A 13,382-nucleotide genomic window follows, 5' to 3' on the forward strand; every position below is an offset into this window, starting at 1 on the left:
TCTCTACTTCTCACCCTCTACTACTGTCTCTGCTACTACTCTCTACTACTCACTCTCTACTACTCATTCTACTACTCACTCTACTACTCACTCTCTACTTCTCACTCTCTACTACTCTTTACTACTCACTCTCTAATACTCTCTGTCTACTACTCTCTACTACTCACTCTACTACTCTCTCTCTGCTACTCACTCTCTACTACTCACTCTCTACTACTCACTCTCTGCTACTCTCTACTACTCACTCTCTACTACTCTCTATACTCACTCTACTACTCACTCTCTACTACTCTCTACTACTCGCTCTCTACTACTCACTCTCTACTACTCTCTACTACTCACTCTCTACTACTCACTCTCTACTACTCTCTGCTACTCACTCTCTGCTACTCACTCTCTGCTACTCTCTCTACTACTCTCTACTACTCTCTGCTACTCACTCTCTACTCTCTATTACTCACTCTCTACTCTCTACCTCTCTACATCTCTCTACCTCTCTACCTCTCTACCTCTACCTCTCTATCTCTACCTCTCTATCTCTACCTCTCTACCTCTACACCTCTACACCTCTACCTCTTCACCTCTACCTCTCTCTACACGCACACATATGCACATATATATGCATATGTATTTAAGGTCAAGGCTCAGGGAGAGCCGAAACGTTATGACGACATTGTTGCTGTTGAGAGAATAAAACTCTTTGCACTACAGAAGGTGGTCCGTGTTTGTGTTGTTGAGCGGAGGCTACGAGGAGGCAGCCCTGCCAGGGATACAACTGAACTGATGTATTTATATATATGTATGTGTATATATATACATACATATATAAACATATATATAATCTGCATATCTATATAAATACAAATATAAATGCATGCATACATATACATATACATATATGCATACACATGCATGTTATGGACATGAAAGTTTGAAAAACACTAATATAAGCAGAGCTAAAAAGCCACCTAATTACAAACTGAATTGCTTTAACTTAAACGAGGGCGAGACCTATTGCATTTTCAATGCTTGTTTACTTTTGTTCCATCAAGAAGGCATACAGATGTATCACACATTTGCCATAAATTATGAATGGTAGCACTCTAGTGCATGTTTCAGTCTGCATGTCAGAATTTTTTAATGAAATAGAAGAGGATTTGAGAAGTCAAAATGTGCCCTAATTTTTCTTTCTGTGGCATTAACCATAATTTCTATTTCAAAATGAACCCCCTCATTTTGTTCCTTTGTAAATTAAATTTTTATGTGTTACCACTTTATTCCAATCAAGATGGCTTCAGGTGTGCCATACCTTTGTCATAAGTAAGGCTGTTAGCGCTCTAGTTGTTCTTTAGAACACTCTGGGACATTCTGTCATTGGGCTATAGTTGGGCTACATCTGGGTGATCTTTGTGCTACATTTGGGCTTTTTTGTCTCTGGTGGCCATCTTGGGAGACTTATTTGTTATGAAGTTTCCTAATTTCCTCATTTGCTAATGTCTCCTCAGTAGGAAATACTTTCAGTTTTTTACTTTGATTCCATCAAGAAGGCATTCAGATGTGTCACACATTTGCCAGTAATTCGGAATGTTAACACTCTAGTTGCTTATTAGATCACTGTAGTAAAGCTACTGCTCACCAGGGAAGTCTGCTGCTGGTATTGAAAGTGCATGTTTCAGTCTGCATGTCAGAATCTTTTAATGAAATAGAAGAGGATCTGAGAAGTCAATCAAAATGTGCCCTAATTTATCTTTTTTCAGCACTAATCATAATTTCTATGGCAAAATGAACCCCCCATTGTGATCCTTTTAAATTAAACTACTCACTCGCTACTACTCTCTACTACTCACTCTCTACTACTCACTCTCTACTACCGTCTACTACTCTCTACTTCTCGCTCTCTACTGCTCACTCTCTACTACTCACTCTCTACTACGCTCTACTACTCTCTACCACTCACTCTCTACTACTCTACTACTCTCTCTCTACTACTCTCTCTCTACTACTCCCTCTCTACTACTCACTCTCTACTACTCACTCTACTACTCTCTACTACTCACTCTCTACTACTCTCTCTCTACTGTTCACTCTCTACTATTCACTCTCTACTACTCACTCTCTACTACACTCTCTCTACTACTGGCTCTCTACTATTCATGCTCTACTACTCACTCTCTACTACTCACTCTCTACTACTCTCTACTACTCACTCTCTACTAATCTCTACTACTCACTCTCTACTACTCACTCTCTACTACTCTACTACTCTCTACTACTCTCTCTACTACTCACTCTCTACTACTCACTCTCTACTACTCTACTACTCTCTACTACTCTCTCTACTACTCACTCTCTAGTACTCTCTACTACTCACTCTATTAATCTCTACCACTCACTCTCTACTACTCTACTACTCACTCTCTACTACTCTCTCTCTACTACTCACTCTCTACTACTCACTCTACTACTCTCTACTACTCTCTCTTTACTACTCTCTCTCTACTACTCACTCTCTACTACTCTCTACTACTCACTCTCTACTACTCGCTCTCTACTACTCTCTACTACTCACTTTCCACTACTCAGTCTCTACTACTCTACTACTCTCTACTACTCTCTCTACTACTCACTCTCTATTACTCACTCTCTACTACTCTCTACTACTCACTCTCTACTACACACTCTCTACTACTTGCTCTCTACTACTCGCTCTCTACTACTCACTCTATACTACTCACTCTACTACTCACTCTCTACTACTCCCTACTACTCACTCTACTACTCACTCTCTACTACTCTCTACTACTCACTCTTCACTACTCCACCACCCTCTACTACTCACTATCTACTACTCACTCTCTACTAATCTACTACTCCCTACTACTCTCTCTCTACTACTCACTCTCTACTACCCACTCTCTACTGCTCTCTACTACTCACTCTCTACTACTTTCTCTCTACTAGTCACTCTCTACTACTCACTCCATACTACTCCCTACCACTCACTCTACTACTCACTCTCTACTACTCTCTACTACTCACTGTCCACTACTCCACTACCCTCTACTACTCAATCTCTACTACTCACTCTCTACTACTCCCTACTACTCTCTCTCTACTACTCACTCCCTAATACTCACTATCTACTACTCTCTACTACTCACTCTCTACTACTCTCTCTCTACTACTCTCTCTCTACTACTCACTCTGTACTACTCTCTCTCTACTACTCTCTCTACTACTCACTCTACTACTCACTCTCTACTACTCCCTCTCTACTACTCACTCTCTACTACACACTCTCTACTACTCACTCTACTACTCACTCTCTACTACTCTCTACTCCTCTCTACTTGTCACTCTCGACTACCCACTCTCTACTACTTTCTACTACTCACTCTCTACTACTCTCTACTACTCACTCTACTACTCTCTATTACTCACTCTCTACTACTCTCTACTACTCACTCTCTACTCTCTATTCTCTATTACTCATCCTCTACTCTGTACCCCTCTCTACCTCTCTCTCTACTTCTCTCTACCTCTCTGCCTCTACCTCTCTACCTCTACCTCTCTACCTCTACCTCTCTACCTCTCTCTACATGCACACATGTGCTCATATATATATATGCATTTATATGCATATGCATTTATTTATATGTATGTGTATATATATATACATATATATATAAACATATATATAATCAGCATATCTATATATATACAAATATAAATGCATGCATACATATACATATATGCATACATATGCATGTTATGTACATGAAAGTTTGAAAAACACTAATAAAAGCAAAGCTAAAAAGCCACCTAATTACAAACAGAATTGCTTTAACTTAAACGAGGGCGAGACCTATTGCATTTTCAATGCTTGTATACTTTGGTTCCATCAAGAAGGCATTCAGATGTGTCACACAATTGCCATAAATTCTGAATGTTAGCACTCTAGTTGCTCATTAGATCACTGTAGTAAAGCTACTGCTCACCAGGGAAGTCTACTGCTGGTATTCAAAGTGCATGTTTCAGTCTGCATGTCAGAATTTTTTAATGAAATAGAAGAGGATTTGAGAAGTTCAAAATGTGCCCTAATTTTTCTTTCTGCAGCACTAATCATAATTTCTATGGCAAAATGATCCCCCTCATTTTGTTCCTTTGCAAATTAAATGTTTTAAATGTTACCACTTTATTCCAATCAAGATGGCTTCTGGTGTGCCATACTTTTGTAATAAGTAAGACTGTTAGCGTTCTAGTTGTTGTTTAGAGCACTCTGGGACATTCTGTCATTGGGCTATACTTGGGCTACATCTGGGTGATATTTGTGCTACATTTGGGCTCTTTTGTCTCTGGTGGCCATCTTGGGAGACTTATTTGTTATGAAGTTTCCTAATTTCCTCATTTACTACAGTCTCCTCAGTAGGAATACTTTCAGTTTTTTACTTTGATTCCATCAAGATGCCTTCGGGTGTGCCATACTTTTGCAATAAGTAAGCCTGTTAGCGCTCTAGTTGTTCTTTAGAACACTCTGGGAAGCTGCAGTAGAACACAATGGAATCAACTGACAGTCTATGCCCTTGTTGGATGCACATGTTTTACTGAGAATGTCAGACTTCATTCTCACATGACTGAGAAAGATAATGTCTATTTACAGAAAATATGCTCTTAGTTTAGCTTATAGATCACCTTCCAAACCTCTGTGGGAAAAGCATGAGAACATATTTTTCTCTCAAACATGATTCATGATATCCCAGCAGAAGCCTTTTTCACATGGTAAAATCGCCTTAGAACACAACACAATTCCTAAAATGAGTATGGTACCATCAACAAATGATTTATAATGTAAATAAAGTCTTAAAACCTTTTATTAACTGCAATGCTTTATAATGAGGTGCTATTATGTATATTGGTCCCAAGATGGCTGCCAACACTTCTTGGATGAAGTGCTGACAGCCAATCATATTTCACAATGAGATGCGTGGTTTGGCTCCGCCCAGATATATATGTGATTTTGATTTTGATTTTCTCAAGAATGGATTTACACCATTCAAGCAAAAGGCACGACTCTGAACCAAGGTCTACCTTTCTGCCATATTTGGTGTAATTCCGTTAAGCAGTTCGGGCTGTAGCTGTGACTAAAGGTCCCTATGGAAATTTGCATGGGGAAAACACATTTTGGGATCCCCCTTTTTTCTCGGCCCCCGCTTGACGAATCAGCCTGAAACTTTCAGGATAGGAGCGGACCGGAGCTGGCCACGAGTTTTGACAATTTCACGAAGTTTCGTCAACCGACGCCAAAGTTATTCCAAATAGAATGTTGCGGATTTCCTATGGATAATAGGTCCTAACTATAACTACCTACTGGTGACTGCCAGTAGATAATATAGAGAGAAAATTTATATATATAGGAATAAATATATAAAAGGAAAAAGTGCTTGGGATGGTGCACCCCATACAAGGAAACCAATATAGCAAATATACATATATTTATTCACTGAAAAAACTAAAGTTACGTGGATATTATAGATACGTACAAGTTTTACCCACACAAAACCATGGAAATTCTGTAGTTATAGGTACACTTATAGTTATACTTATGTTCAGAAACTATAACTTGTGGCCTAAAGTTACTCAACGGCAGGAGTTATAGTTTCTGCATATAAGCGACAAGTAAAATGGCAGCCGCAACTTTCCTTTCAGGTTTCGGTCAGCCAATCAGGGCCTTGCTTTTCACCTGGATCGTCTTATCCCCTCCCGAGTGGCTCCGCGAAGGTTCCACACCCCTAGATATCTGTATTTTTCTTCCTTTAAAAACTTCATAACTACTGACCAGATTGAAACTAAATTACAAAATCTCTGAATGGTGCAAGAGGAGGTTCCTCTCCCTCAGGCCACACAACACAATTTCCCATGGGGTAGCTTTCCAGAGAAGACAACTTTCCATTTGCATAGGGGTTACCATCTCCTTTGAGGAGTTGGTAACTTTCAATGACTTACAACAGCACTTGCAGTTGTTGGAGCAGGTTGTATACCTCCCCCATTTTGCCTAAAAATACTAATTAAATAATCTATTAACTATAATATTATTAAAGGAGTTTGCATGTTTATTAACCAACACTTATTAATAAATTACATGTGGGATTTGCAATTGCATGGCTAATATAACTTTTATGACTAAAATATGTACGCATATTAACAATAGTAAATGTGGTAATTAGAAAATTGCATGATATATGTTGCTTTGTAATGTTCTGTAATGTTGCCCAGAAGGAGGATCGAAATGGTGAATATAAATGCTTTAAATGTTGCTATACGCTAGATAAATACAAGCACATAAAGGGATTAGTAAGGAGTAAACATTAGATTTGTTATTTCTTTATATTAATTATTCTTTTATGTTTGTTTCGTTTAAATTAGCATTTGGGCATAAATCAAAGATGGCTGCCGAGCCTCCACGATGAAGTGGCCATTTTCTCATGTAGCGCGGAGTAAACAGCGCCTGCGCGAGAGCTTCCATGATCCTCGCAGTGACCTCTGAACACAGTACCGCAACAAGGATGACACATTGGACGTCTTCCAAGAAAGAGGAACAATAACTTTTACAGAGAACCGGAACGACTTGATACAATTTTTATCGGTGACCACACCCCTTGAACTGTACTGAAATCCTGGGAACACATCGGACGATCCTAACCAACCAATCATGACCACTCTAAACTTTAAAATTGTAACTTCTATGTTCAAGTTTTTTTATAAAAGCTTAGCAGAATACGGACTAGGGTCGCTTGTCGTATGCCACCTCCTACCCTTACTTTGATGACCTGGATGCTGCCTGACTCTTTGACGACTGCGAACTTTTGACCGACGCTTCCACGTCTGGTCCTTTGCCGATCTTTGGAACTGTAACGTGCTAGGCAGAGAACTCTGAGCTTTGGTTTATTACAGACGATCTATACAGAGCCAATGAATTAGAAGACCCCAGAGTAGTAAGATTAGGTAAATATGAAGTTCTGTGACTTGCTGAAAATTTGATATAAACTTTACGAAATAAATGCATTCTAAAGCTTTCTGAAATTTAGATAAATTATTATTGATTAACAAGAAACAACGAGTTTGTGGTTTTTCAGCTAAGGAGGAAAGGATTCTGAATCTTAAATGTGTTTTAGCTGGTTCTAAAATCATCATCAACCAATCCAACTAATTTGGTCTATTGACGGAAGTGGGAGGAGTGCTTTGATGTTTGGGATTGAGGATCTATAGGCGAAAGGGAGTTAATGTATATTTGTAAATGACTTTTCCTTCCCTATAGGTTATAAGGTATTTCCCCACATGTCCAGCGCTTGAATTACTCATCTCTCCTGTCTGTGCAGACTCGGTGAGAGAGACGTGAGAGTGTTGGTGTTATGGGCCCCACCAATGACTGCGTGTGTGAATGAGCTAGTGTGACGTCGGGTCTGCGACGCAGGGAGGTTATCGGTAAAGGTTATTCCACGTTTCACGGTCTTGCGCTGTAACAGTTTTTCTGGTAGCAGATTTATGCTTTTTATTGTTTTGGTTTGGTGATTTTTGCTTGTAAATTGCTTATTGATTATTGACTGTGGATAAGTATTGATTTATGTATTAACACTCTGGTGCCGATTCCGATCCTGTAAAACCCAGGTACGAATGGTCGTATGGAGCGTATTCTACGTCTGACTCATACCCGGGAAAACCACCTTACAAACCCGCAAGTACAATTTGTACAGAAATACTATTTCCGTACGAGTCGTACAAAACACCGACCGGCAAAAAAATACCCACAATTCTGATCCGGAACATCGCGTACGTGACGTGTGGACGGAGTCAGGCAGCGTTTTACGGACCAGCAAGTACGATCCGTGCCCACGTCACTCCGCACCGCTCATTTTTTACGGCAGCCAAAAACTCCCGGGAAATTGAGGACGACGCGAAAAAGGATCACCGGTACGCGTCGGACAGCCATGGACCCCATCCTACGTGTCATCCCGGCCCTCCTAGCCTACGACCTGGTGCACAGAACCAACGCAGACGCCGCAGAAGGTCAGAACAACACCCAGGGGCAAAGGGGGGGGGCCAGGGGCAGCAAACATAACCCCCACCCAAGTAAAAATGTTAATATGTCCTGTACATACATGACCTCCAGGGTCTGGTCACTTCGGGGGAGCGTGTCCACCAACCCCTACGTACCGTCACAACGGAAGTGGACGTGGACGCGCACCCGTCACCACGACAATGGTGGTATGGACCGTACCCACGCCCTCAGAGCGTGGGTACGGCCCGTACCACCATTGGGGTGGGGATGTAGGGGTATGCGCCGTACCCACGCCCCCAGAGCGTGGGTACGGCCCGTACCACCATTGGTGTGTTGATGTAGGGGTACGCGTCATACCCACGCCCCCAGAGTGTGGGTACGGCCCGTACCACCATTGGAACGGTGACGTAGGAGTACGTGCAACGGAAGTGGACATGGACGCATACCCATCACCACGATAATGGTGGTACGGGCCGTACCCATACTCTGGGGGCGTGGTTACGGCACGTACCTCTACATCCCCACTCCAATGGTGGTACGGGCCGTACCCACACTCTGAGGGCGTGGGTACGGCGCGTACCCCTACATCCCCACTCCAGTGGTGGTACGGGCCGTACCCACGCTCTGGGGGCGTGTGTACGGTCCATACCACCATTGGAGTGGCAATGTAGGGGTATGCACCGTACCCACACCCTCAGAGCGTGGGTACGGCCCGTACCACCATTGGAGTGGGGATGAAGGGGTACGCCTAGTACGGACCGTACACACGCCCCCAGAGCGTGGGTACGGCTCGTACACCCCATGAATGTGGACGTACGGTCCATCCCACCCGTACCCCTACGGCACTAGTACAGAATGGATACAAGGCGTACACATGCCACGAATGTTGGCTTAGGGCCTGGTGCAGCATATAAGCAGTATATTGGTGTGTGTGTATGCACAGGACAGCAGTGGACTGCACCAAGGGGGCGGGTGGGTGGGTGGGTGGCTGAGTGTCTGCAGAGAACTCCCAACAGTGGACAGAGACATGGGGGTGGGTGCAGAGGACTCCCAGCAGTGGACAGAGACATGGGGGTGGGTGCAGAGGACTTCCAGCAGTGGACAGAGACATGTGAGGGGTGGGTGCCTATCACTCCCAGCAGTGCCCAGACATATGAGGGGTGGGTGCAGAGGAACACCAGTAGTGGACAGAGACATGGGGGTGGGTGCAGAGGAATACCAGCAGTGAACAGAGACATGGGGGTGGGTGCAGAGGACTCCCAGCAGTGGACAGAGACATGGGGGTAGGTGCAGAGGACTCCCAGCAGTGGACAGAGACATGTGAGGGGTGGGTGCCTATCACTCCCAGCAGTGGACAGAGACATGGGGGTGGGTGCCCAGGACTCCCAGCAGTGGACAGAGACATGTGAGGGGTGGGTGCCTATCACTCCCAGCAGTGCCCAGACATATGAGGGGTGGGTGCAGAGGAACACCAGTAGGGTACAGAGACATGGGGGTGGGTGCAGAGGAATACCAGCAGTGGACAGAGACATGGGGGTGGGTGCAGAGGACTCCCAGCAGTGGACAGAGACATGTGAGGGGTGGGTGCCTATCACTCCCAGCAGTGGATAGAGACATGGGGGTGGGTGCCCAGGACTCCCAGCAGTGGACAGAGACATGTGAGGGGTGGATGCCTATCACTCCCAGCAGTGCCCAGACATATGAGGGGTGGGTGCAGAGGAACACCAGTAGTGGACAGAGACATGGGGGTGGGTGCAGAGGAACACCAGTAGTGGACAGAGACATGGGGGTGGGTGCAGAGGAATACCAGCAGTGGACAGAGACATGGGGGTGGGTGCAGAGGACTCCCAGCAGTGGACAGAGACATGGGGGTGGGTGCAGAGAACTCCCAGCAGTGGACAGAGACATGTGAGGGGTGGGTGCCTATCACTCCCAGCAGTGGACAGAGACATGGGGGTGAGTGCCCAGGACTCCCAGCAGTGGACCGAGACATGTGAGGTGTGGGTGCCTATCACTCCCAGTAGTGCCCAGACATATGAGGGGTGGGTGCAGAGGAACACCAGTAGTGGACAGAGACATGGTGGTGGGTGCAGAGGAATACCAGCAGTGGACAGAGACATGGGGGTGGGTGCAGAGGACTTCCAGCAGTGGACAGAGACATGTGAGGGGTGGGTGCCTATCACTCCCAGCAGTGCCCAGACATACATATGAGGGGTGGGTGCAGAGGAACACCAGTAGTGGACAGAGACATGGGGGTGGGTGCAGAGGAATACCAGCAGTGAACAGAGACATGGGGGTGGGTGCAGAGGACTCCCAGCAGTGGACAGAGACACGGGGGTGGGTGCAGAGGACTCCCAGCAGTGGACAGAGACATGTGAGGGGTGGGTGCCTATCACTCCCAGCAGTGGACAGAGACATGGGGGTGGGTGCCCAGGACTCCCAGCAGTGGACCGAGACATGTGAGGGGTGGGTGCCTATCACTCCCAGCAGTGCCCAGACATATGAGGGGTGGGTGCAGAGGAACACCAGTAGTGGACAGAGACATGGTAGTGGGTGCAGAGGAATACCAGCAGTGGACAGAGACATGGGGGTGGGTGCAGAGGACTCCCAGCAGTGGACAGAGACATGTGAGGGGTGGGTGCCTATCACTCCCAGCAGTGCCCAGACATATGAGGGGTGGGTGCAGAGGAACACCAGTAGTGAACAGAGACATGGGGGTGGGTGCAGAGGAATACCAGCAGTGGACAGAGACATGGGGGTGGGTGCAGAGGACTCCCAGCAGTGGACAGAGACATGTGAGGGGTGGGTGCCTATCACTCCCAGCAGTGCCCACACATATGAGGGGTGGGTGCAGAGGAACACCAGTAGTGGACAGAGACATGGGGGTGGGTGTAGAGGAATACCAGCAGTGGACAGAGACATGGGGGTGGGTGCAGAGGATTTCCAGCATAGTCCTGACATATTAGTGGTGGGTGCATCATCCTCAGATGATCACAACTCCATGGGTTCATGAACGCATCCCCAATGTGTGAAAATGTTGAGAGTGCCATATCAACACATCACTGACAGCAGTGTCCCACTCCCATGAGGATGGACGTCCTTCCCCCACGGCATGACACACCACATGTGGGTGTGAGGACAAATGACACATGCATACCCACCCCTGGCGGATGCAGCACAATACACACACTGAGAATATGTCACAAGACTGCATAGTTATGTGAAAGCCTACTAAACTAAGAGAGCCAAAGGGAATACACACTGTCACGCACATTCCAGGACTGATAGGAATGTACAGGTGCTGGCACAGCCACCAAGTAGTTGTCTCCCATGGAAGGAATAGGGTGGACTTCCCACAGATACAATGACCACAATTGTCAGTCAGGTGACCAAATACCCTGCAGAACAATTACCAATTGTGTGCTAGGCTGGGAGTACACACATGCATAGCGCGGAAAAGTGACAATTTCCACATGGAGGCATGGCAACATACTCTATACACAAGTACAGTGACTACCAAGGATGGCACAGACGATGCAGCGGAGACATTGCTGAGCAGGCATGGGCCTAGTTGAAGTGATCCTTCAGCCACCAAGGAAATGTAGACACAGGTCAGCACAACAATTGTGCAACTCCCTGCAGGGAAGATGTCAGGTGCCAGAGGAAGGAACACTCCTTGGGACAATGGCTCCAAACACAAAGAGCATACATGAGCAAAGAATCTTTGCAGAGACCTTGTGATGGCACGCAGATACCAGGGTCCACCCCATGAGCACCATACTACAACATTTCCCAGACACCTAACACATGATCACCACCTCAACTCATGGAGCATCAGCACCAACATCAATACCTGAAAAGCAATCGTGTTCAAAGGGAAAACAAAATGCTTTATTCAGAAGTAAAATAAAATGTATAAAAGGACACTATGTACAAAGGCCATAGGCCAGTCCAGTTGCGATGTCCTGGGGGGGACACATGTCCACGCATCTCCCCTAGCTTGCCTGCACATTCGAAACCTCTGGTTCATCGACTGGGGTGGGGTCATCATGTGGGTAAGGACCAGGCACCGCAGGGACAGGAGGGGGAAGGGTAGGTGTTGTGGGTGCAGGGACGGACGACTCCACCATAGGGGGTGGGGCCGCGGCAAAGCTGGAGGCTAGTATGGCGCTGCACACATCCGCAAGCTCTGCCAGCGTCTCCCCTGCACCCGAATGAACCACAGGCCCCAAGGAGGGGGGGGCGGAGGGATGGGTTGCAGCGCTACTGGGGGAGGTGGTGGACAGTGGGGGGACTCAACTCCCCTACCCGTGGAGTGCCTTGCCCGTTTGCGCGATGGTGAAGCTGTGGGGCTGAGGCCCAGCACAGCCAAGTAGGCCTCCTTCTCAGACTGTGGGGCAGGGGAGACGAGGGGAGTGACATTGGAGGGACTGGGGAGTGAGGCATGCGGACTCCGACTGTGGCTGCATGTCTGCCTGTGTGCCCTAGACCCAGTGGGTGTGCCTTCTACCCCCTGAGTGTGCGTGACTGGAGGTGTGTGCTTGCCCTTCCCTGTTGGTGTGCTGGCTGTGTCTGGTGTGGTGCCTGCCTGGGAATGTGTGTGTGTGCTTGGGACAGGCATGGGAGTGGGAAGTGTGGATGGTGCAGGGGTAGGTGGGGGGACCAAGCGCTGCAGGAGACCCACTGCTGCCGTCAGTGACGAGTCCATGGACCTCAGCAACATCCGTTGATCAGACATCGCTGATGACATGCCCTCCATGCACGACACCATCTGTGTCAGCAGTGTGGTGTGGCCATGGAGGACAGTCAGGATCGATGTCTGCCCAACCTGCAACTGCCGCTGAATGTCCACAGACTCGGCAGTGAGGGCAGCAGGGGAGACAGGGGCAGGGGGTGCTGTACCTGGCACGAAGGAGACACAATGTTGCCCTACACAGACAGAAGGGACCGGAGCAACTGGGAGGGCGGTGATGGGAATGGAGGGGGCGGTGACATTGTAGTGCTGCTGCCAGCTGTTGGAGCAGCCTCCGCCCCCTCAGGGAGTTAAGCCTCGGACCCGTCAGCGTCGTAGTCTGTGTTGGTACTACCCAGGTCCTCCGCCGCACTCCCCTCGCCCTCCGTGCCACTCGATGCTTCCGACTCGCCAGGAGTGGTGGCACTGGTGCTGGATCCCTCCACCACGTCCGTGCAGGTGTCTCCCTCGGTGTCCCCCGATGATGCTGTGGGCAAGGTGAAGAGACAGGAAATAATCAGTCACCTGTGTACATCTGACACATGAGTCCAAACAAGTTCTCACCGCCGCCGCTGCCGAGTGAGTCCCCGCTCG

The sequence above is a fragment of the Triturus cristatus genome, chromosome 1_1, assembly GCF_964204655.1.
Source record: "Triturus cristatus chromosome 1_1, aTriCri1.1, whole genome shotgun sequence".
Classification (NCBI taxonomy): domain Eukaryota; kingdom Metazoa; phylum Chordata; class Amphibia; order Caudata; family Salamandridae; genus Triturus; species Triturus cristatus.